The sequence below is a fragment of the Protopterus annectens genome, chromosome 1.part2 (genome assembly GCF_019279795.1).
Source record: "Protopterus annectens isolate FY-2018-M chromosome 1.part2, PAN1.0, whole genome shotgun sequence".
Taxonomy (NCBI): domain Eukaryota; kingdom Metazoa; phylum Chordata; order Ceratodontiformes; family Protopteridae; genus Protopterus; species Protopterus annectens.
This window is the reverse complement of record NC_056727.1, coordinates 861,978,078-862,003,706: the sequence shown is the minus strand read 5'-3', so window position 1 is coordinate 862,003,706 and position 25,629 is coordinate 861,978,078. Positions and strand designations below refer to the sequence as shown.

At 37.4% G+C, this 25,629-nt stretch overlaps 1 protein-coding gene across 1 annotated transcript in view; it reads right to left on the bottom strand.

Annotated features, from left to right (window-relative positions):
• The window catches only part of LOC122792417, a 175,350-nt gene extending 152,700 nt beyond the window's left edge, over window positions 1-22,650 (bottom strand). Inside the window, exon 1 of the mRNA XM_044060206.1 lies at window positions 22,158-22,650. The gene's annotated coding sequence lies outside the window, so the exon portion shown is untranslated. The remainder of the gene's footprint in view (window positions 1-22,157) is intronic.
• Window positions 22,651-25,629: the final 2,979 nt, after the last annotated feature.

Sequence of the window (25,629 nt, the reverse complement as noted above, 5' to 3'; positions counted from 1 at the left end):
ATCGGACTGTAATCTAGGCTTCTTGTCAGGAGGGGGATGAGAACCCCTGATCATAGTTAAGAAATCTTCAGCCATCCTAAGCATCTGCCTCTGAAGCCTAGGACCCTGATCAAAAGGTGCCTGTGCTAGCCACTTCACTTTAGCTGGAGCTTTAGACTTTGACTTAGCATGTAAACCCAAATCCACATTTACAGGAAGCTGTAAAGGCCTGAGAACTCCCTCAGAAGCCAGTACCTGCCTACCGGCTCCGGACCCAACTGAGGGAGCAGTATCCGAAGGTCCAATCCCTGGCAATTCTGAAGACCCCATCAGCTCCACACCGGAGTTGGTACAGGCAATTGGTTCAAAAGAGGCGGACGACAGGGGCTGCAAAGGTGCCTCACTGATGACCGACGAACCAGCAACTGGCAATAACTGAGTAACATCGTTTACTGTGGATCTCGGAGGCCTGTCTATATCCCTGCGCCTCTTACACACCCCAGAAGCCGGAAAAGAGTCTGAAGACATGTTATAATTAAATCTTTTTCCAAAATAGTAAAAGGCAAAGTTATATCTACGCCTAATAGTACGCTGATTAAATCTAGCACAAAACACACAATTAGCAACGTCGTGTTCAGGACCCAGGCAGGGAATACATTAAGAGTGAAAATCCCTATGAGGTATTTGCTTCCCACAAGAAATACAATTATTAACTTCTTCTGACATCTGACTGGAACAAGAAAAAGACCCCCCCAACGGGGTACTTATCTGTAAAAAACGAAAATCCTGGGATTAGATCCAAAAAACAAACAGGAACAGGCCGACCGGCATCAGTGAACTACAAAGGGCACTGCGCGGCAAGAAAAGCTGGGGAAATGGCGTCAGCTGAGGTCTTTATACCTTCCGGCGCATTGACGTAAGGATAAATGCGACCTCAGCTGGCGCCCAATCTAGACTTTGGGATTCTGGCCGATCGGGGGCTGCTGCTGGCAGGAAGAACCCTACAGTGATTACTTCAACAGTGAACCACGAAGGACATCCACAATATTCTCTTTAGGTGCCTGCTGAAATTTCAAAGACCATTACTGTGATCCTTGCAATAGTGGAACTACAGGTATGAATGTGAAGGAAGTATATTAACACTGAAGTCATTGTATCACACAGTATTCCCCAACAGTCCAAGGTACAGCAATTTCAATGTTACTATATAAGCATGAATGCGGGGAATGTATACAAAGGCTGGAGTTGTCACATCTCAAGAGTATTCCTCCATAACAGAAGGTACAATAATCTCTGGCACTACTCTGGCATTACTAAATGAAAGCCTTTACTTCATAGATGGCTTCTGTTTGTTTAACTTCTGCCTTACTAATCCTCTTTACAACGTCCCCTCTGTTTTCTTATTTTTTGTACCGTGAAATGTCCATATTTGGCCACCTTTGCCTGTATTTCTTATCAAATATTTTGAGTGCTGTTTCACACACACATGTATACATACATATATATATATATATATATATATATATACATATATATATACATATATATATATATATATATATATTAGTCACTTTATAATCTCGAAATACTGAAATCTCGAATTTCAGTACCTCGAGACTATAAAGGCAAAAATTCGAAATACCAAAACCACAATATTCAAAATCGCGGCATTTAAATACATCCTCCATCACACAAACAAACACACATACACCTTCCTCCCCACACTACAACAAACAAACAAACAAAACACATATAAACATAACACAAATACATGAACCTACCCTACGTATAAGCAAGGGGCAAGCCCCCCTAAACCCACCCCCGCTACTTATATATATTAACTCTGAGGTTGCACTAAAAAGACAAAGACACTAAACCCACCACTACACACTCTACATTCCCCTCTCACAAACACACATCATATACGTACAAACAGCACCATTCTCACTTACACACTCCCACTCTTACCTGCATACCGTAAACTACACCTACAACTGCCCAGCACACTAACATACACTAAAATCCCTACCCAAAACCCTTAAAATATAAACACTTACCTGAATCTCCAGCTATCCATTAACACAGCTTACCACCACAACCACTGATTCGACATTTCTGGATTCAGTTATGTGGATTTTCACACAACTGGTCTTTTGATATTTTAGTCTCAAGATACTGAAATTCGAGATTTCAGTATTTCGAGATAGTGAAGTGCACATACACATATATATTAGTTTTGCAGCCGGCTCAAGGTCAAATGGGACCCTAAGCAAGGTAATAAATCAGGGCCCCCCCAGAGCAGCCCCTCCTGCATTGAACCCTCTGCCCCCAAGCAACAGCCCCTCCCCAGCTATTACAGTGTTCCACTACTTGGCTATTTCTCTCCAGTTGCAATAAACACTATGCAAACCTGTCAGTGTGCATACTGTTTTCTTATTTACTTCTACACTGATTACAGATATTGAAATAAAATAGCACAAACACCAATAGCCATTTGCTAAACAAACAATACAGTCTTGCAATGAAAACAAACTTAGCATGAGCAGTAAACTTCTCTGCCCTTGAAACATTCATTGAAACGGCATTAAAACCACATTCAAAGAAAATGCATCTAGCCAGTGGAGGATTATGTTTACCTTTTGCCAGCAACACTTGTTAGAATGTGTTTTTAATTTGTAGTTTTGAACATTTTTCCAGTATGCAATGAAACAAAATGTATGAATCAATAATGACAAAACTATCCATTTCAGAAAATTTCAACCATAAAAGGCCACTCAGACATCTGCCATTACAATCCACCAGTATCAGTTAATAATCTCTGCAGAAGTAAAAGTCATCCAAATAATTCTCTGTAACTAATGAAGATGTTGCTACTGGCAAACAACTTTATATTTCAGTGTTTCATCTATAAATTCAGTGTTTGCTCCCCTTGAAGAATTAATTGTCCGTGTAACATTAAAAAATTTATAAGCAGATAATATTGCAATGGGGATGACTAACATACAAGTTCATAGTTACTAGGCATCTCATACAATGGAGGACACACTCAGGAGTGCAGAACCCCTATCACTCTTAAAATGCACCAAATAATCAGCAATCAAAATGGCACTGCAATATCAGCACTCCATCTACATGGGGTGGGAGTAGAATCCACAGACTTCTGCATCAAAGGCAATTATGCTACCAAAAGTGTATTCAAACCCTACACCACAAACAGTCATAGCCATTTGCTAAACAAAACAGGTGCGCATTGAAAACAGACTTAGCATGAGCAACAGTAAATTTCTCTTCCCTTGAAACTCATAATTCCATGAAAATGCACTGAAACTTAAACTCACAATTCCATCAGCATTTTGGTAGTTGGTGTAGAGGATTCACGCTCTTGTCAGCAGTCTGGTAGCTGGTGTAGATAATTCAGGCTCTTGTCTCCACTGAGGTTCATAATTCCTTCAGCAGTCTAGCAGTCGGTGTAAAGATTTAGGCTCTTGCCTCCTGTAGCCAAGTTACAGGGTCAAGCCTGATCAAGTTAATTGACAACCCCCCCCCCCTGAGCTACAGCATTACATACCATACCTCCATACCTCTCAACCTCTTAGGACAATAAATAAGGACAAAGTCTAAAGTAATGGGGGGACATAGGCCCAAAAACAGGGATAGATTTTAAATATTGCTCATAGACATAGAAAGTTGCTAGAATAACAGGATTTGTTTTAGCATGCATTTTTCTGAAGGAAATGAAGTCTGAAACTCAAGTGTATGATATTTAATTATTTTAATTTTCAGTGGTTTGCCAGAAAACCATACATTTTATGAGGAACAGGCCAAAAATAGGAGGCAAAAATCTGAACAGCTGAGAGATATGCAAACCTCTCAACTTCTTAATGCAAGAAATATGGACAAAGCCTAAAATAATGGAGATACAATTGCCCAAAAACAGGGATAGATTTTAAATATTGCTCTTTTTAATTCAAAGTTGCTAGAATAACAGGATTTTTGTTAGCATGCATTTTTCTGAAGGATATGAAGTCTAAAACTCAGATGTGTGACATTTAATTATTTCAGTCTTCAGTGATTTTCCAGAAAAAGTACAAATTTTATGACGACTAGGCCAAACTATGAGGCACAAAGCTGGACAGTTGAGAGGTATGCATACCTCTCAACCTTTTAGTGCAAGAAATCTGGACAAAGCCTAAAATAATGGCAATACAATTGCCCAAAAATATGGACAGATTTTAAATATTGTTCTTTTTAACTTAGAAAGCTGTTAGATTAACAGGATTAGTGTTAGCATGCATTTTCTGAATGATATGAAGTCTGAAACTCATATGTAATTATTTTGTTATTTCAATCATCTGTGAACTGCCAGAAAACCACATAATTTATGAGGAATTGGACAAAACTATGAGGCAAAAATCTGGTCAGTTGAGGGGGTATACATACCTCTCAACCTCTTACTGCAAGAAATCTGGACAAAGCCCAAAATAATGGGGATACAATGGCCCAAAAAAATTTACAGATTTTAAATATTGCTCTTTTAACTTAGAAAGTTATTAGAATAACAGGATTTGTGCTGGCATGCATTTTCTGAAGGCTATGAAGTCTGAATCTCATATGTGTCATTATTTACTGACTTCAGTTCTCTGTGAATTGCCAGAAAACCACAAATTTTATGAGAAATAGGCTAAATCTGGAAAGTTGAGAGGTATGTTAAAAAAACACCCACACCCACACATACCTACCTTCTCCCTACTCTCACACAGCAACACACACACATACACCCTCACAAAGCAACACACACCTCCTCTCTCATACAGCAACACACAACACACTTTATCTCTCATACTAACAGAATGGCTAGCTTAAATTACACACACACACACACACACACACACACACACACACACACACACGCTCTCTCATACAAACAGAACAGCTAGTTTAAATGTAATGCATACATATACACGCACACTTTTTCGCTCATACAGAAATGGAATGGCTATACGTATACATATGCAATCACACTTTCTATCTAGTTTAAAGAACCTAACACACACAAACACACAAGCACACGCATACACACTTTCTCTCCAATACACACACACACACACACACACACTCTTACTTTTTTTCTTAATGGAATGGCTTAGTTTAAATTCTGTGTGCAAGTATATAATGGGTTTACTTCCATGTTGGCGTGTGTGCGGCACATACATGGTTCTCTTTAAAGGAGAAGATGTTGCCACAGTGATGTAAGAAGGTTTTTTTAACTATATTATTAAAATAAACATTTAAGCCTCCTGGCCAGAGTCGGCCCCTTCCTGGCCATGGGGCACTAGGTGACAGCCTATGCCATCTACTACTGGATCCAGTTCTAATTAGTTTTCCTTTCTCCTTTGTTTGAATATTGCACCATACCAGATCTCTTTTTCTTTCCTGTGTCCAGGTTTTTTTTTTTATAACCTCAAAGTTTTTTTCTTTTTGCACTTCATCTGTCGCTTCTTTTTCCAGGTGGTCCACCCCTTTTTCTTTTATGTAATGTTTTCCTTGGAACTGTTGTATAATACTAAGAGAAATATTTTTTCCTTATCTTCAATATTCCACTCTGTCATCTTTATGGCCTGTCAGTTTTTTGTGAAATACTGGTGCCTTACACAACAGTCTCTCTCTTTTTTTTTTTTTTTTTTTAATTTCTCCAAGTCTTTTGGGCTTTTAATACCATGATGGGAATGGACCCCATTCCTAAGTCAAAGCACAGTTAAAGTGTATGAAATTAGTATAGTTTCAATCTTTGATGTCAACCAAAAGTGCTCTTTGCAGCACCTGCAATGTGCCCAGTAATGACTCCTGCAATTCGTACGGGGTTACATAAATTGGTAACATATGTAAATATGATTGCAAATTCTTTTCATAAGACCCATTGCTCCTAATACTATTGGAACTGTCTGGGTATCTTTCTTCCACATTGCTCTCATTTCTACCTGCAGATCCTGATATTTTATGACTTTGTGTCTCTCTGTACGTATCACACTGTAGTTACTGGGTGTGACAATTTCAATGATCAATGCTACTTTTGTCTTCTTTTCATGGACAACTATATCTGGTTTTCTAGCATCTATCTTATGAACTGCTGGTAATGGATGATTCCATGTGATGTAAACTTCATTTTCTGTGATGCTTTGTGGCTCATGTTTCTAGTATTTTTCAGCCACTTCAAAACCATAAATGTTTGCACAATCCCCAATGCAACAATCGTACCACATTATTATGCCTTTCAGTATACAGTCCTTCTGCCATTTGTATGTCACAACCAGCAATGAGGTGTGTGACTGTTTCCAATTTGGTTTTACAAAACCTAAATTTCTCTGTTTCTCCCACATGTCCAATGGACTTTGTAAACCAATGTGTACACAGCCCACTATCTTGGGCCACCAATATTAACCTTTCATCTCATGGTTTGAATTTGCCTCTCCTTAACTATTCCTGCATTCATTCTTGATCAATATGAGGTTCTTCCAGCAGTTTTATTATTCACAACTTACTTTATGCATTTTCCACATTGTCTTGCCTTCTCATCTGGTCATTCACCTTATATTCTTTCTTTTGTTTTTTTGGCTCAGTCAGTTGCTGCCTGATATTTATCTATTTTGGGTTTGATTTCCATTCCTGCTTGATGCAGATATGGTTCTGCTAGACTAAGCAGAGATGTCATATTACATTTATTCTCCTGTTTCAAAACTTTCACTACATTTCAGTCTTGTGAGATCAGCAGATAGGTGTGCAGTCCCATGATTGCAGCTCTATACATATAATCAGTTTCAAGGAGGCCCATCCCTCCTTCAGAATGGGAAATATATAATATTGGTATGCACTCATTTTTATAAATCATTTGGTGAGCATGAAGCATCTTATTTTGTGGCCAGTCAATCACTCCAAAACTGTAAATTAGGATAGGAAGAGCAAACTGGCTTATAGCTTGTATTTTGTTCCTACATGTCATTGATGGCTTTCCGGATTATTTTAAATCTTCTAAAGTATTCCTTACTTTATTTGCATTTGTTCATGTTTTATTGTTGATCCTTCATCATTTCCCAAATATTTATACACTCCCTCTTGCTCAAGTTTTTTTATATCACATTCTTGTCCCAAACTGATGTTTTCCTGGTGCTGAAGTTTTCTTACTTTAAATGTTGCTTTTGCATATTTATCAAGACCAAATGACATTCTTATATCATCTGAAAAAGTTTTGACAACTTGCAGTTGCGCTTTCAGTTCCTCATCTGATAAGCTATACACTTTTAAATCATCAACAAAGAGAAGATGAGAAGTCTTTACACTTTGTTGTTTTCTAGGAGCCAAATTATAGCCATGGCCTAAGCTGTTAAGTAGCCAGCTTAATGGGTTAAGGGCAAGGCAGTATACCAATGGTGACAGAGAGTCACCCTGGAATAGCTCCCTTTGAATATTTGTCCCTGGGATAATAATTTGTCCTTTATCATGTCTTAATTGCAAAGGGGTTTGCCACTGTTTCATAGTCACTGTAATGCAGTCAGTTATAGGGTGTATGTTATATATTTTTAAGCACTCTTTTATCCATGAATGTGGGATACTATCACATGCTATTTTGCAGTCAATCCATGCCATATTTAGATTCTTCCCCTTTTTACAGTTCTCCACTATTATTTTATTTAACAACAAATGATCCTTTGTTCCATGTTACTTTCTTTTATTACCCTTTTGTTCTTCTACCATAATTGAGTTTTCTTCTAAATGACTATAAGCTCTGTTGGCATCAATTGCCATGTATAGTTTATACATTGTCAGAAGCTAAGTTATTGGTCTATAATTTTTAGGATACCTTACAGGTTCACTCTTAAGTAGGAGCATTGTTTTTTTTGTTGTTAGCCAGGTTGGTGTCTGTTCGGGGTGTGCATATAAATAGTTCTTACTCATGGCTAAATCTTTGTGCAAAGAAGATGAATACTTTTAGCCAAAAGTTAGGTAATGCATCTGGGCCTGGAGTTTTCAATTAGAGGCTTTTCTTAACTTTTTTCAATCTTTCTGGCTGTTACTTCATCACATTTCATATCCTATACCTTTAAACTTCTTATTTATTTTACTTCTTCTATCCATTTAGCATCTTTGTTATGTTCCACAGGATCTTCATAAATACTTCTCCAAAATGTATGCACTACTACTTTTTTGGCGGTCTTTCAACTCCCTTTATCTTGTTTCCCAATTCTCTATAAATCTTTTTTGGTTTATTGATAAATTGCTTATTTTTGTACTTTTCCTTTATATTTTTCTGCATATCTTCTAGTTTTTTTCTGCCTGTGCTGATATTTTTAATTTATTTGCGATAGTGCATGATAGATCCTGATCTGTTCTAATACTGCGTATTGCTTTTATCACGTCTCTCTTTCTTAGTAATATTGCTGATCTGTTCCCTCTTCTATATTCCTCTAACAGTGACACTTCTTGTCTTAACTGCTGCATAGTTTTCTCTATTCGATACTCCCATGATGGAACTTTATCAGTTATTAATTTAGCTGCACAGGGATATATCCTGTTTATTTCTGTTATATTGCATGGATCTCTATGGACAGCCCTAATTATTGTGTTAATTTGTTTTATCAAACTTCTGACTTTTTGAGTTTTATTGACCTTCTCCAGTCTATTTCTTTCATTGATCTTAATATGTCTATATCAAGCAACTCCTGTCTTAACTCATTTTCTTCTAAACTAAGGGCACATTTTTTGTTTTCCATTTCCTGTGGGCATTCTTTAGAAAATTCTATAGCATCTTCCTGTGGCACGTTCTCTTCAATTTCAAACTGTGCCATCCGTTGCTCTGTCATATGGGAACTCACTGGCCTATCACTCCTCAACTTTGACTGCATGAGAGTTTCCACAGATTCCTGTTACTTCCCTTGCTCTCCAAATTCAAGTGAATGTTTGTACTGGTTTCCTGTGGAAGGCTCCAAAATATCTTCATATGGCACCTGACCAATTGCTTTCTGTTCCACTGCTTTCCATTTAATTTGGCTATCCATTGCTCTATCCTGTTGTGGTGCTTTATGAATTAGATTTTCTACACTGAATCCTTCACTTTGCAGGTACTCCATAACCTAAGTTTTTATTTCTTTAACTTCTCCATCACTAATCTCATTTTCTACTTTTCCTCTTTGTTTTCTTACTTTTTGTATTGTAAAGTTTTCCATGTACAGATTACTTTGCCTATATTTCTCTTCAAATATCTTTGGTGCTGCTCTTTTTGTATTGGTTAGTTTTGCTTTCTCCTTTGCATAAATATTATACCATATTAAATATCTTTTTATTTTCCATGTCCATATTTCTTCAGATGTCTCAAAATCGTCCTGCTTCTCCTTATTTTGGGGACTCACTCCACCATGCTGTGATGTAACCTGTGTTAGACCTTTTACACCAAATCCCTCACTTCGCAGGCACTCCATAACTTAAACTTCTATTTTTTAACGTATACTATACTAATCTTCTTTTCTACATTTCCTCTTTGTGATATTTTTTTTATTGTGAAATTTTTCACATCTGGATGCCTTTGTTTTCATTTCTCTTCAAATATATTTGGGGCTCCCTTCTTTATATTGATTAATATGGCTTTCTCTTTGCATAAATATTGCACTATATCAAATCTCTCCTTCCTTCCCATGTCCATATTTCTTTTTTATACTTTCCCAAAATCTCTAGGTTTTGTTGTTTATATTTTCACACTTCCTCAGATGCTTCTTTTTCCAAACAGATCAAAGTATATACTGTTTTTCACAAATCTGTTGTAGTAATGAATACAGATTGTTATTTGAAGCTTCTGACAGTTTTTCTTGTGGAAGTATTTTTCTTTCCCCAAATTTATCTCTTAATTGTTTTGCATATCTTGTGTCTGGAGATTATGGGCTTTTAGAATAATAGTAACAATGCATAATTTCTTTCATATCCTCAATAGTCCACTTTATTGTCTTTATGGCTCGTATTTGGCCTATTATTTTTTGTGATTTTTGTGGACTCCTACTTCCTTCTACAACAGGGAGGCCATCCTCCCTCTGGGCCTGGCCTGGCCCCATTGTAGGAATATTTCTGTATTTTGAGGATTCTACACTGTCACCTTTTCCATTCCTGGCACCAGTGTACCTACCAGGATTGGGCACTTTTTTATCCTGGGTTGTGTGTACCCAGCTATGTTTTTTAGTTTTCAACCTATTTCTGTCCATGATATATGCTATATAAATACAGTCTATATATCAGTGTTGTCTTGGTGAGATTTTGTGAAAACAGAGTCCACCTTGTAAAGGTGCTCACCAATACTACACCTTGCTTGCTGACTTATCTCTCCATTCAGACCCCAGTCTCCAGTAGGAATTGTGTCATGGTTTTTTTTAAGGTTGAGGCAGATAAATCAGTTTCCCTACCACATTTCATCTGTCAGACCTTCCTGCCTTCTCAGCATTTGTCTGCTACTTGCTATTACATGTCCTCATTAGCCATTTGACATTTTTGTGATGCAGACCACTTTACAATGCTGTACACATGTGTGCAGCATTTTTCTTCTGACACTGAACTTTTTCACTATGTGCTAGGTAAATGCAGTATGTCATACTTTTAGGACTGTTTTAATTTACTGTGATTTGGTCAAGGCTTCTGTGGCACTCCTATACCCCTACCCACCAACCAGATAAATTTAGTAATTTCCCTGCTGTCATTAATGGAAGATGCTTGATATTGGCAGGTTAATTTTATAGATTCTTCCTCTAGCAGCACCAACAGAAACAGTCACTATAGCTGTGTCAGATGATTACTAACAGTAGATCTTAAAGGAGAGATACATTTTAACATACCATCTGGTTACTCCAATCCAGCCATAAGTTGTTTTGTTCCCCTTCAATGGCTTATGTAGGTCTTGTACCAATGATGACAATGATACAGATGGTGTAAGGGTCACAACTGCACACACCACCTTCTTTTAGGCTGAAGAACATCTTTTTGAAATTGTGTTTCTGGTACACAAATAACCACTGCTTCAGAAATTAAACAAATTAATAGCAACAGTAATAACAATGGAGGTTTTCATAAATATCAGTGCAGACTAACAGAAGTATGCACAAGACAGAAAAAGGAAAGAAGGTTTGCTGCTGAACTGTTATGATACTTAACTTTACACAACTGTAATATCACCTTTGGTGTGGTTCAGCATTAAAGTAACTCATTACATTTGGTTAGAATCTCAAGTGGTAGTAGGTTATATCTGAAAAGTGTACAATTACAGGATCTCCTGTTGCATGTATGTGCCAAACCCTATCCTGCTTGCTATTCTGGACATCTACCTTAAATTTTTTCACTAAAGACTATAATAAAGCGTGGACAGTAGTACATGTTGCAGCTTCTAACTTACCCTGGTCAAATATATTCTTTACGTATGCTGATCCACCAGATGAATGGGTTGTAACAGTGCCTTGCAATTTTTTTTTTTTTGTATTTACCTTAAAAGCCAAAACAAAAGGCCATCCATTTACAGTGTTTGCTTGAAAAAAAAGATAGGCCTTACTTTCCTTTCTTTAAAGAAACAAAAACTTGTACCTGTTTTTCTGAAGCAGTGAGGTTTCCTAGTGTAATATTTTAACTGTTAGTTAACATTCAATCAGTGATGCAAAATGTTGTCCTGCATTCTGATATTTCAAACAGAATACAAAGGAATTGATTGGTTAAAGGAGAAATGTCAGACAACATTTGGCCAAAAGGAAGTTTAATAAAATTAACTGTACTGCTCCTAGTCTAATAGGGTCTTTATCATAACATCGAAGTTTCAAAACTTTGAATGTTATAATATTGAACCCAAAACCTCAAAGACTGACAACAACAAAGCCGCGGAACATCAAATTCTTTCCCAGGAAAGAATTTGGTGGGACGTTTCCGAGGCTTCACTATTTCCTCCACTGTCGTGCGATCTTGGAGGTGGTATATTTAAGTAGGGGGGGTGTGCACATTGGGGGGTGTGGGGGGGGCAAAGCCCCCCACATTAGAAATAGTTTGTAGTGTTTGTGTGTTTCCTGTTTTGTGCTTTTTTTTTTTTTGCTTTGTGTTTTCCCAGGGAAAAAAAATTGCTGTTCTCAGTCTTTTCGGTGTTTTTAGCTTTCCTGGTTTTGGGTTCGATATTATAACATTCGAAGTTCTGTTATGATCTAGACCCGTCTAATACTGACAGACTTACCACTACAGGGTAGCCTGTCACGATTCATTTAACTTTTACACCCCTCAGATGTAAAAATTAAATTTTCTCCAAGCTGGTACAACCTATGGATGGAGTGTTGTGATGGTCTGATTGGCAAGTCAGGCTTCAGTGATTATGACTTAGATATATCAAAACAGACCCATAACATCAGTACGCGAAGAGCTTGTGGTTTCGTGGTCTTAACTGAAGTCTGTATTATTAAGAGAAAACAGCATATTTCATCCACTGACTGGGCTGGTACAAACAGAAGCACAGTAAACTTTTCCAAGATAAAATTCAGGTCCCATTGTAAATAGATATGCCTTCCTAGTGGTGTTAAATGGAGAACTGCCTTTACAATGGATGTAATGACAGGACTTGCTAAAAGAAAAGGAAATTAACATATTCAGAGGCTGCACAGACATACAGCTATTATTTATTTTACAGTCTACTAAGCTACATTATTATGGCCTTTTCTCCGTCTTGATCTAGTTACAGAAATTAACAAAAATACAAAAAACCTCATACAAATAATTCATTACAAATGCTTAAATAATTATAAAAATCGCTCCATCTTAATACTGTTAGCCTGCTCCATGAATGTTTTTTAATCCTGTATCTCCTCCTTATCATCTAGCCTGACCCTCCTGGGAATTCAGTCAAACCAGTCATACCTGGAGGTAACAGCCATATGGCCCATTTGTTTATCAGGGGAAAAGATAAACTGTCAGCAGCAGCAGCAGTTATAATCCTCATGCCTCACCCAACCCCTCCTAACAGCAACTTGTTAGCTCCACAACTGCTGCACTCAGAAGATGTGTGCACTCATGCCACCAGACATGCCAACCTCCTTAAAACAGATGCACCACTGCAGTGTAGACTTGCTAGGCTCATTTTTGCATTCTATACCCCTCCACTCTTGCAGGTGTCACCAGTGCAGTGAACTAAGCTGCCACCCGCCCTCCAGGATCAGTAAACTGCTGCTGGCTGCTTATTTCCACCTTCCCCCTATTTAGCTGCTCTAGCTCTTGTGCAACTAATTAAACAGAGGTAGTCTGGTGTATACTCAGGATATTAATTCTTTATTTCTTATGGACAAACTAGCACTGAAAATCTTTTACGAGCACAATTCCAGGCTTATCTGAACCTGAACCAATTTTTTAAACACCTTTCTTAAATTCACATATATATTAAGTCATAATGTAGGAAAGCATACTTTAACAGAAAAGAAAAAAATCAATTAGACATTTTCCATTTTCATATACTACATATATTTATTTTCTTTAAAAATGACCATTCATTCATTCCAACATTGCATAAATTGCTCAAGTCCTGCATTCCTTGTATTTTCGCTCAAACCTGAACATTATTCTGCATCACTCAGATTCCATTTATTTCTGTGCAATTTGCTCCTTCATTTTTTTTAAAGGTCCCACCTCCAATTCTTTTATCTCCTTCACAACATTCAATACTTCAGTTGCAAATGATTTAAATTTTGATTTTTATTTTCTGTTGGAGAATGGGCAAATTGTACATCAATACCTGATTGGAGAATGAACGTTCTCCAGCAGGGTATTAATGTACAAGTAATGCCCACTGAAAAATGAGTCCGCCTCTTCACGGCAGCATATCAAGCTGCCATGGTGCTTGGACTGCAAAAAAAATAATGTCTGCCATTCTTTTGCATGTGCTAACCAGCGGTTCTGCTGTTTAGTGAGCCTAAAATGTAAAACAAATAAGAGGAGTGTGTGTGTGTGTGTGTGTGTGTGTGTGTGTGTGTGTGTGTGTGAGTGAGAGAAAGAGATTGAGAGAGTGAGAGAGAAAGCGAGAGTGATCTTGTGTGACTGAATGAATGTAGAGGAGACTGTGTGTGTGAGAGATCAAGACAGTGACAGCGATCTTATGTGAATGAATGCTTGTGTGACAACAGGGAAATACTCCCAGTCCAGCTATCTGGAATTGTGTAAATAATTACATGTCACTTGAAAATATTAATATGATTTATATACAATTGTGACACTGCCAGCCTAGCTTTCTGGAATTTTGTAAATAATCATATGCCGTTTGTGAATATCAATGTGATTCATATGCTTGTCTTACAAATGTAAGAGAACTATATGTTATGTGCATATGAAACTACTGGTGCAGAAGTGTGTGTTACACTGTATGCTATGTACTGAGCTTCAAGAATGTAACCATAGTGTACCGTACTAAAAAAGAACAAAAATGTATATCTATGCAAATGTATGTTTTAATAGTAGAAGTCAGAACATACAGAATTAACTTGCAAAACTTTAAGAAAATAAATGGAAATTGTTCTACGATGGACAGGATGTCTAGAGCTAGAAGTTTTTCCCATTGTCTTGAAACAGAAATAATTATTAGGTTTCAAATGTAAAGTGTTTTTATTGCTGTGCAACTTCCTAGCAGCTGCACATCTGAGAGATAAGTATTTCTAACACAGAGATGTTGGTTTCTGTTAGTCTGGGAACTGAAGACAGGTGACAGAGTGATGTCATCCAGCTGACCCAGCAGTAATGTTTTGATATTAATTTGGGAACTCTCTCAGAGACTGTGCATTTTGTATTTGTCTTTCGACCAGGAAACATCCTCTCATCAGCATTTGCCTTGCTAATAGTAAGTAACCAGGGTACAGTAATCTCTCTTAGATATAGCTAGGAATATAGTACAGCTTAGTTTAGATGTTTTCTGTATTTATGTGGGACTGTCCTGCAATGTTGTTTTAAAATATTTCCTGTGATTCTGAACTCTGTAGTCACCGTGTTGAGTTATCACGTATTGTCTTGTTCTTTCATTATTTATTATTAAATATATTTAAGCCTTTTAATTGTGGCTGGTTTGTTTAGAAATATTTAAGCTCTTAGAGTGCTTGCATATATATTTGGTGACATTGTATGGGCCACTCCAATAGTCTTGGCCTTTGTCACTCTTACCATTCGGATAACAGTAACATCACATAGTAGGATTGGTCACCCTTTGGGAAGGGGCTTATAGTAGATGATAAAGAGCTGGTAGGTGGCAGTGATAACTACCTTTTAGTCTGGGCAGACAGGGGCATAGCTAGTAAACCTGTGCCAGCCTTTCCCAGGAGTGCGTATGTGTTTGTGTATAAATCAAATCTCAAAGTGTGTGTGTCTGCTACTTGAGCAGGGACATGAAGCACTGGTTGGACAGAGAGGGTGCCGAAGGCTTTGGCTTCACCACTCGGCTGAGATCTTAACCCTAGGGCTGTGCTGTGCAGTGGAGAGTCTTATTGGGGATCTGGAGAAAGAGGGAGAAACCAGCCCCAGGCAGACTGTGATCTATCTGTGGTCTTAAGGGAAATTGTATTTTACTGTGTGTGTACTTGTCATCTGTGTGTGTACTTAGTCATCCTTCCAATGTGTACGTCCCTCGCTGATGCTAGTGGTGTGGATGGAGGCTCCTTGATTACTGGGCCAGTGCAGGGGTATCGTAGCTTGTTTGAAAACAGAGGATTCAGTGTGTGTGAGAGATTGAGAGTGAGAGTGATCTTGTGTGAGTGAGTATGTGTACGAAAGCAGAGGAAAATGTGTTTGTGTATATGTATGTGTGTGAAAGCAGAAGAGACTGTGTATGTGTGTATGGGAGAGAGAATGGGCTCTATGTAAAATTGTTCTGTTTTACTTGGTTATTATTTTTAAGCACTATATTATTTTGTATATATGTTTGATCTAAAATGCTTCCTCCAACACCATTAACATATACTGCAGCAAGTTTGAAACATTAGGCGGAGGAACTATTTTACATTAAAAATATATACAAAAGTAATATAGTACTAAAAAAATAAATAAGCAAGTAAAACACAACAATTTTAGACAGAACAGTCTCTGAAATTATAATAATGCCCTCCAGGGTGTGTGTTAATGTGTAATGAACACCCTTCCAGGGGTGTGGAGGACCCTCATAACACCCCTGGGTGGGCATTAATTACACATTAACACACACCCTGGAGGGCATTATTGCTTGTGTAATTGCTTTTTTGGCAGCCAATAGTATAAACTTTAGTAATGCCTTACTATGCCTAAGCAATTCAGTTTTTATATCCTGGCTCAAAAGCATTGTTTCTTTAATTACAATAATTTGCTCCCCCAACATTTCTGACAAAGTACCCAGTAGGGAATTTTTAAATTCTGCTAATTTGTTACATAACCAAAAAAAAGGTTCCAATTTACACCCTCTTTCCCATCACACCTCCATCAATTCCCTAAGGAAACATTTTCTGAAGATTACTTGTGTTATAAAAAAAACCTGTGTAAATAGTACCTTGCAAAAATCCTAAACTGTCTAGACTTTGCTACATATTTGGGAGACATGCAAATGTACTCACACGGTTTCTTTTTATACTGCCTTTTCATTTTTACTTACCAGCTTTTTCTAACCTCTTCTTATTGATTCTTAGTTACCATGCATTATTTTATATGCCCTACTAATTAACCCTTTTTAACAGCAGCTTTTCTTCAAGCCTAAACTAAAAACACAACCAGAGCTGGTCTTTCATTTAACTCTCTCCTAATCCATTCTCTATATCTATATGGTTATCGGTCCCTTTTTATACTGCCTTTTCATTTTTACTTCCCAGCTTTTTCTAACCTCTTCTTATTGATTCTTAGTTACCATGCATTATTTTATATGCCCTACTAATTAACCCTTTTTAACAGCAGCTTTTCTTCAAGCCTAAACTAAAAACACAACCAGAGCTGGTCTTTCATTTAACTCTCTCCTAATCCATTCTCTATATCTATATGGTTATCGGTCCCTGATAGGGAAAGCAGTTTCCACCTCACAGGTCAGACTTATGCCTTGCCTCATCCCACTCTGTTATATTTCTCTCCCTAGGTATTTGCTCAAAATATGTTGGCTTCTTTGATAATTTTCACCAGTAATTTCCAGCATTCTAGCCATTTTCTATGCCCCTACATGTAGCCATCCCTATTGCTAAAATGCATTTTTCTACACTCCCATGTTGCCTTAGTTCTTAAAATACTTTTTGCTGCTACTACTTCATACAGCTCTATATGGTTGCTGTTATTCATCTTATGGGCATGCATCTGAAACCCTTTTCTCTCATTATTTTGTGAACTCCCCATTTCAACATCATTGCTTTCTGCATTTATTTGCAATCTCCTGCTTGCTTTATGCATATAAGCTTTAGCTGTCTAGCTCTAGCATATCTCTTCAAATGTGTACCAAAACGAACAGGTACGGATTCCTTGCTCCAGCAGAATAGATCCAAACAATGTAGTTGCCAAGAACCCAGGACAAGTTATATCTCTTCAAATCTAATAATCCCAAACAACCTTGTGCTGTGGGGAGAAAAGTACAGTTTTATACCACAACCCAGTAGATATTTGAATGACAACTGCTGTAGAAGCCTAAGTTATATGGGTTATATCTTTCACAGGATATGTTACCCAGAGAGCTTCCAAAACTTCAGGGCATCTTCCATGCACCCAAACCATTATTCATCTTTTACTGATCTGAATAAAAAGAAAGGTTTGTGCATCAAACCCTTCAGAGATTTCATGACAACTGACAGTGGAAGGCTGAGCTCAGAGACGACGTAGCTAGAACTAAAAAAAAATGGAATTATGGAACGGCTACCGCAGAAATGATCACTCAAACATCTACTGTTATGGTAAGTTTACTTACACAAATGTATTATGTTTTTCATACATTATTGAAGTGCTGGCACTTTTCATACTGATCATTACTGCAAGAACCTAAGTGATATGGGTAGATTACCACAACTTAGAGCTATTAGGAGGTGTAAGGAGAAGGGTCCAGATATCCTGAATGGTCCTAGCAAAGCTGACCTAGACCGGGAGAAAGAATCTTGCTTGTACTGTTTTATGCAGAGGAACACGTTGCAGTTTCTAGAATACTTCTAGAATCCAACTCTTTCCAGAAAGGTGACACATGAAGCCTAGGCCCTTGTAGAATATGCCTTGACCCTGCTTGAAAAGGTTTTGCTCTGTAAGGAATAACAAAGGATAATAACCAGAGGCAACCATATGGAAGTAGTCTGCTTTGAATACTGTTATGGTAAGTTTACTTACACAACTGTATTATGTTTTCCATACATTACTGAAGCTCTCCATGCACTTTTCATACTGATCACTACTGCAAGAACCTAAGCAATATGGGTAGATTACCACAGTTTAGAGCTATGAGGAGGTGGAAGGAGAAGGGTCCAGATATCCTGAATGGAAGGAGAAGGGTCCAGATATCCTGAATGGTCTTAGCAAAGTTGACCTAGACCAGGAAAAGGAATCTTGCTTGTACTGCTTTATACAGAGGAAAAAGTTGTGGTTTCTAGAATATTCTAGAATCCAGCCCTTTCCAAAAAGGTGACACATTAAGCCAATGCCCTTGAAGGATGTGCATTGACCCTCCTTAAAAAGTTTTGTTCTGTAAGGAATAACAAAAGATGATAACCAGAGGCAACAATATGGAAGTAGTCTGCTTTGACACAGGTTGTCTCTGTAGCAGTGAACATTTGAACATCTACTTTTATGGTATGTTTACGTACACAACTTGTACTACGTTCATCCTATTGATTCCTGCTGCAGTAGCTTTAGCTATATGGATAGATTACCTTAGCTTGCATCATTTTGGAGGTGGAAGGTGAAGGGTCTAGAAGCTCCTGGAGAAAGGTTTTAGCAAAGCCTGATCTACACCTAGAGAAGGTGTAGCAAATAATCCTGTCCTTGTGTGAGTAGATCCATTCAGTGAGGAAGCCTGTGGTTATTGATCCTGGTAATTTCCAAGAGCAGGGGGAACCACTGCTGCCTGGGCCAGAAGGGAGTCAACACAATGACCTTGGGGGATTCCTTCTGAATCTTCACTTTTGTACTGACAGGATGTAGGATGCCTGTAGTGTGAGATTCTGTTGTAAAGCTTTATCCCAAGCTAATATGGCTACTCTGCAAAGGAGGGTAAGACATGGTTCCTCCTTACTTGCTGATGCACCACATGGCTGTGATACTGTCTGTAACAACTTGGGGAGGTCCAGGGGATCAAAGATGATTCAAAGTTGACTGCCTTGAGTAGATCAGGCTATAGCTGCTGTGTTGGGTTTGGGATGAATGTAATGAAATTTGAAGACTGAGTAACTTTGTATTTTCTATCTGCTTTCTTAGGTATCCCAGGCTGGTTATTAGGGAAACCACAGACAGTATGGACAGGGTGGAGTTCTTGGAATTCCAGATGTAACATTTCATAGTAATTTCTGAGCAACTGAGAAACTTGAGTTTCCCACTGAAAACACTTGCACATTCTAGAAACAGTCTCAGAGAAAGAGAATCTTTGGCAGGGAGATCCAGATAGCATGCTCTCCTCAAAAGTCTGTATCAGAATTCAGAGGAGAAAAACCTGTATCTGTTCCATCACGTTCCTCGCCAGATTCAGTTTCTTAAATCTCTTCAGGAAAAGAAATTCCTTTTTCACTTAGCAGAAACCACCTGATAAGAAGGTCAATAGCCTGTACAAGAAAATATGTTTAGTTATTTTTTTGGTTTATTTTTTGCAGGAAAATTAACGCAAACAAGATTTTTAATGGCAGCAACAGCTTTCCCAGGAATAGGCACAAAATTCTGGTTAAACAGGGGCACTTTCCCAGCATAGACAAAAGTGTCTTTCCCTTACCCAATACAGAGATCCTAACAGCCAGAGAGGACGAATACCTGATCCACAGTGGCTGTATGGGCAACAGAAAAGGGATCCAGGAAAAAACAAGATGAACCAGCTTTGGCCAGAGCAGTCACCCACCTGCAGCTGAGACAAATTGCTAGCATGGTGTGGTGGCAAAGGCTATTTAGTTAACTTTCTTTTAGTGGCTAGTAGGAGGACAGACCATAGGACCAGTAGTTTGTTCCATGGTCAAGCCGAAACTGGCACCTCTTTTCCAGGAAACACAAGCAGCACAAACCATTAAAAATTCAAAAGTAGTATCAAGTCATTTTAACCAATTAATAACACAGTAAAAAGCACTCGAATACACTTTACAAACCCCAAAAAGTAATTAACATACAGTTTCTCCCCCCAAAAAATTGTAAATGTTTAAATCATCTTTTAAAAACTGCCAAACACAAAAGTGCCCTTCCTATGAAAAGTACAAAAAAGTCATGTAACACTCAATAAAACAAACTCCTCACTTAAAAATGCTTTCCCACACAGGAAAATAAATGAAACATTACAAACAATATGCATAAGGTTTTCCCAAAAGGGAACTTATCTGCTCGGCAAAGGAATAACACAAGATCGTGCTAACTAAGGCTTTGGGCACATGAAAGATGCCCTGAAGTTATGGGAGCTGGCTGGTTGTTATATCCTATGCAGGATATAACTCATATAGTTCAGGCTACTACAGCAGTGATCAATATCAAGAAGATACAAGGTATTGGGAGAAATTAACTAAAGAAGAAAAGGTAATAGAGTGGGATGAGACCAAGAAGAAATATGAGCTGCAGATTAGAGATTGCTTCACCGACCAGGCAATTATAACACAGCGCAGACAATAAGAAAGGGATAGGGAAGACTAAGTGATAGATCCACTCTGGTATAGTTTTAGTCAAATTTAGACTACAACCTGCTGTTAAAAAGGGATAATTAGTGGGATATATAAAATACTGCATGATAACAGTTAAGATTCAGAGGATGTTAGAAAAGGTTGAGATGAGAGGCTGGAAAAGCAATTTACTTAGCAAGGGAACAATTGTAGCACATATGTATGGCTTCCAAGTGTGCAGCAAATTCCAAAAGGTGTGGAATGTTTGTTTGGAAGTGCTTGCATAGGTATTTTTATACACCTAGCAGACTTCAAAGAATTTTTCCTCAGGTAGATAACACGTTAGAGATGTGACTCTGGGAGTGTAGTAAGTTGGCAGATTTTAAAAATACCCTACAGAGTACTCTGTCAGCATACCTGTCAACCTCTTAGCACAAGAAATCTGGATAAAGCCAAAACTATTGGTGAAACAAAGGCCCGAAAAGCTGGACAAGTTTTAAATATTGCTTTTATAAACTTATAATGTTTCTAAAATAAAAGGTTTTGTGTTAGCATGCATTTTCAGACAGGTATGAAGTCTGAAACTCAAATGCATGTCATTATTTAGTGATTTCAATCCTCATGATTTGCCAGAAAAGCACAAAATTTACAAGGAACAGACCAAAAATATTAGTGCAAAATCTGGACATTCTGTGAAACTCTGTACAGCAGAGAGCTATGTCTGTCAGAAATACTGGGGGTGCAAACGGCTGTAACTAAGGAAGGGACTCGAGCTGTGACACAAGGTCTGAATGGCATAGACATTGTAAAGCTTTTATTAAGTTTAATTCTATTGGGTGACAAAAAGCAATAACTAGAAAATTGAAGTCAAAAATCTCAACCAACTGTATCTGAAGTATTGACTATTGTAAAAAAGAGAAAAGAACTGCAGATGGGATCTTTAGAAAAGGAAAGGAGCAAACTGCATAAAAATAAATGAAATTTGTGGGAACAATACATGTAGAATAACATTCAGGAGGAGGGGTAGTACAGTTTAAGGAAAGACAAGAATTGACCAGTTTATCTAATATTCTACCCAAATGACAGTGGTATAAAGAAAGAATGCAAATATGTATGTAATGTAAAATAGGTGTAAGTAAAAAAAGTGAATATGCTTTGTTTTCTTTTCTACTGATGTATGCATGTGTACCTATATATTTAATCATTTAATAAAGATGTTTAAAAAGATAAAACAGGTACTCCAATCAGACATTACATATCCAAACAGAAAGTAAATAGCATAGAACTATAAAACATTAGGAGGATTTTAACATAAAAAAATATAAAAAACATTTAAAGCAAATAAAATATATAACATTAAATTACTAATAGCAAAGCAAATAGATAATGAGCTACCTGTTCAACTGGGTTGAAAGCGCGGTAAGTCTCTTCAGAGTGCCGTTGAGGCCCTATAGGAATTTCCTCAGGTAAGGAGGCCCTCTGTTGCAACACCCCTGGGTGGTCGGTGTTTCCCAAATGAAGCCCACGCTGTGGGGCATTACTGCTTGTTTAATTAAACGCCCCCAAGCGCTGTTAAAAGTCTTGCTGTAATTAAGTGCTATCTTTTGCCCAATTTCAGGTCACCCACCCTCAATTAAAAGTTATTACCCCCCACCCCATTGCTTAAAGGTGCGTCACCTGTTCTTATTACCTTATAACTTCATTGTTAACTGTACATTAGGTCTAAGGGGAGTGAGGTGGGAAGTTTGTAAAATAAGACCAAGTGATGTGCTACAGACGTTTATGAGATTAAAATGTTGCATTGGTTAATAAAATAGACAAGCCCTGCATTCTTTCGCTTCCCCGTAAAATTTAACCAGCAAAACAGTCACGTGTAAGGCACGCAGCAATAATAAAAGGCCAACATCAGTTACTCCATTTCTCTGATATATACTCACAAAAACAAATAAGGAAGTCAATACTCTTATTACAAGTAATATAACCAGCCAAACCACTTCTTTTCATAGGTAAAATCCCAAGCGCGGGCAAGCCCGCTTGTTTTCCATTCGTGCCTCCAACACGCGTTAAGGGCTGTTGCTATTAGTTACAAGTACAACTAGAAGTAGACATTTAGCGACTAGGAAATAAACCCTTTCTAGGAAGAACATTTTTTCATGCTTGGAAACATATATTGTTAAACGGCTACGGTTGTATACGTTGTTCCAAAGCTGTAATACTAATGATGATATAACTGAAAGGCAAAATTACACCCAATTCTCCAATTTTACAAACTTTGAGAGTACTGACTGGAGACAGTGCCATTCATTATCGTGATGGTAAGTTATGCAATGTAACAGTCGCGTCGCACATATTTATTATATATTTACGGGTCAAATCCACACACACACACACACATAATTTTTTGGCAAGGTTCATTATACCGCAGAATTTGACAAGCGTGCATACTTCTCAACTGTCCAGAATTGTTGTAGAACGTCTAGATGTTTGTGCCTTGTTACGTCTGTTACTCCTAAAAGTAGATTTTTTTTTCTGATAAATTGTTGATTGACGTATATAAATGGCAGATATTTGAGTTTTAGACTTCGTGCCATGCAGAAAATTAATAGTAATGCAAAACTTGCTGTTTTAACCATTTCTAAAGTTTAAAATCATGACTGTTAAACTATGTCTGTGATGCTGGCCCTTTGTCCTTAACCATTATTTTTGCCATTTTTCCTGAATTCTTACGTTGAGAGATTGAGCCATCTGCGAGCACGTTATAGTTGTCTTAATACAGCTAATTTATATGCACAATTAGACCCATCAGATTAAGTATAGAAATTTAGTAAGCTTTATCCCCCGGGCGGGCCTCCGATGAAAATGGAATATTATCCCAGTCGAACTTTCCCAGCAAATACATTTCAGATAAAAAAAAATCTTTGTATTGTAGTCCACTTCAGCAAACTACTGTAGTTTCACGGTAATTAGATGTAAACCTTTCTCTCTTGTTGTACTACAGTGACTCACAATATTTGTCTTTACACCAATACCCAGCGATCTGAGCTTTATTTCAAGTTCATTGTCCTTCTAACTCCCTTATACGTTATTCCTCCTGTTTGTTCCCCTTTGTAAGCATACATAAAATCTGAACAAGCACAGGAATCTGCCTAGTTCCAACCTCACCACCAGGAGTGTTGAGGGGGAAAAAAAGAAACTATTGGTCTTAAAACTTCATTGATGAGCTCAGTCACAATAATTTCCAAAAATCATAAAACTCAGGTAGTGTTCCAAAGCAACAAGCTTTTATTCCTCAAGGGCAAGCGATCCTCAGTAACAAAAAAATCAGAACTATTTTAACAATGTTAAACAGTTTCTATATACTTAGAAGTAGGAGTGGAAAATGTACATATTGTTTAATTTTAAACCAGCCTATTCAAGGCAAACAGTATAAAGGGGACTGTAAAAGTGCATTTTAGAACAAGTACCCAACCCACACACTACTAATGATTAGACCAAGCAAAATTTTAGTTAAGGAAAACACTACCTATTTGCAACCCACATTCCAAAATCAGGTATTAAGAAATGCATAAAATACACATAAAAAGACTTTTAACTAAAATTACTTTTGGTTCCCTAATGCAGTAAAGCCTTCATCAGGTCTGTGACAAGAACTGAAATCAAGAAAAAACACACACAGCTATCTAACCATAAACATAATCTAACTAGAACACTATAAATATAAAAATATATCTATCTAATAATATCATCAAGGAAATATCCATCCACGTGTATTGGTGTGCATAAAAAACGAAGTAATTAACAACTCAGAAAAAATGTCAGTGCTTTGCAAAAAAAACCTGTCATGACAGTTTTCATGTTTGCAGCCCCAAAACATTTGTACAATGAAAACTAGTAGAAAAACTGTACAAAAATAAAGAAAACAGTGGATAAAGTAAACTAGTAATGTATAAAAGTGTACATGAGTGTGCATTAACGTACACCAGTATGGTAAACAGAGGAATTATACCAATGCTACATGGTAAGAGCGGCATGAAAAAAAATGTGTGTTTTGAATTTACTGCTTAAATCTCTGGTGTGATGCAATAAATCTAATCAAAGCAGAATTGAGGTTAAAGTAACTAAACATATATATGTACATTTATCCACATTCTACGCATGATTTTATTATTTAGTATATTTTAGTACTACATATATTTCCTCAAAAAATCACTAAAAACCTTTACAGATTGTGTGGCAGCTTACATAAATTCAGTGCAGTCTTAATTGAGCAATAATAGTTATTAAGTTTTGGTTTTCTGAATGCATTTAATTTCAACAGTCAGCATAATTCTTTTTTCTCCAAAGCACCATTGATGACCCTTCAATCTCATCCATCTCTACACAGTCCAGAATGATAAATTTAAAACTAGAATGTCTGGGGTATTCTAATATGTGTCTGGATAAGGCATTCTTCTGGCATTTATATCTGATGTCAGAAAGATTACCTGAAATCCTCCTTTTCAGTTTATTCATAGTCTTATCCACATAAAATGCAGGGCAGTCATTGCACATGGCCCTATATACAACTTTTTCAGTATTACAGTTACCACCTGCTGAAGATTTCACCATCTTTTTACGATATAGACACTCACGAGTTGTACTCCATCAACTATTCACAGAAAGTGCAGCTAGGTGATCCACATATTTTAGTGCTCATGTCATCCTGCTGTTCCTTATGTTCTTTTCCACATAGCGATGTATGCTTCTGCTCTTTTTATATGCAAAAGTAGGGTGATCTCCTAAAACCCTTACAAGCTGCTGATTGTCAGTGAGGATGGCCCAGTTCTCCTTAATGTTGTTGTGTCTTTTGGCTTTTCCCAGTTAGGGG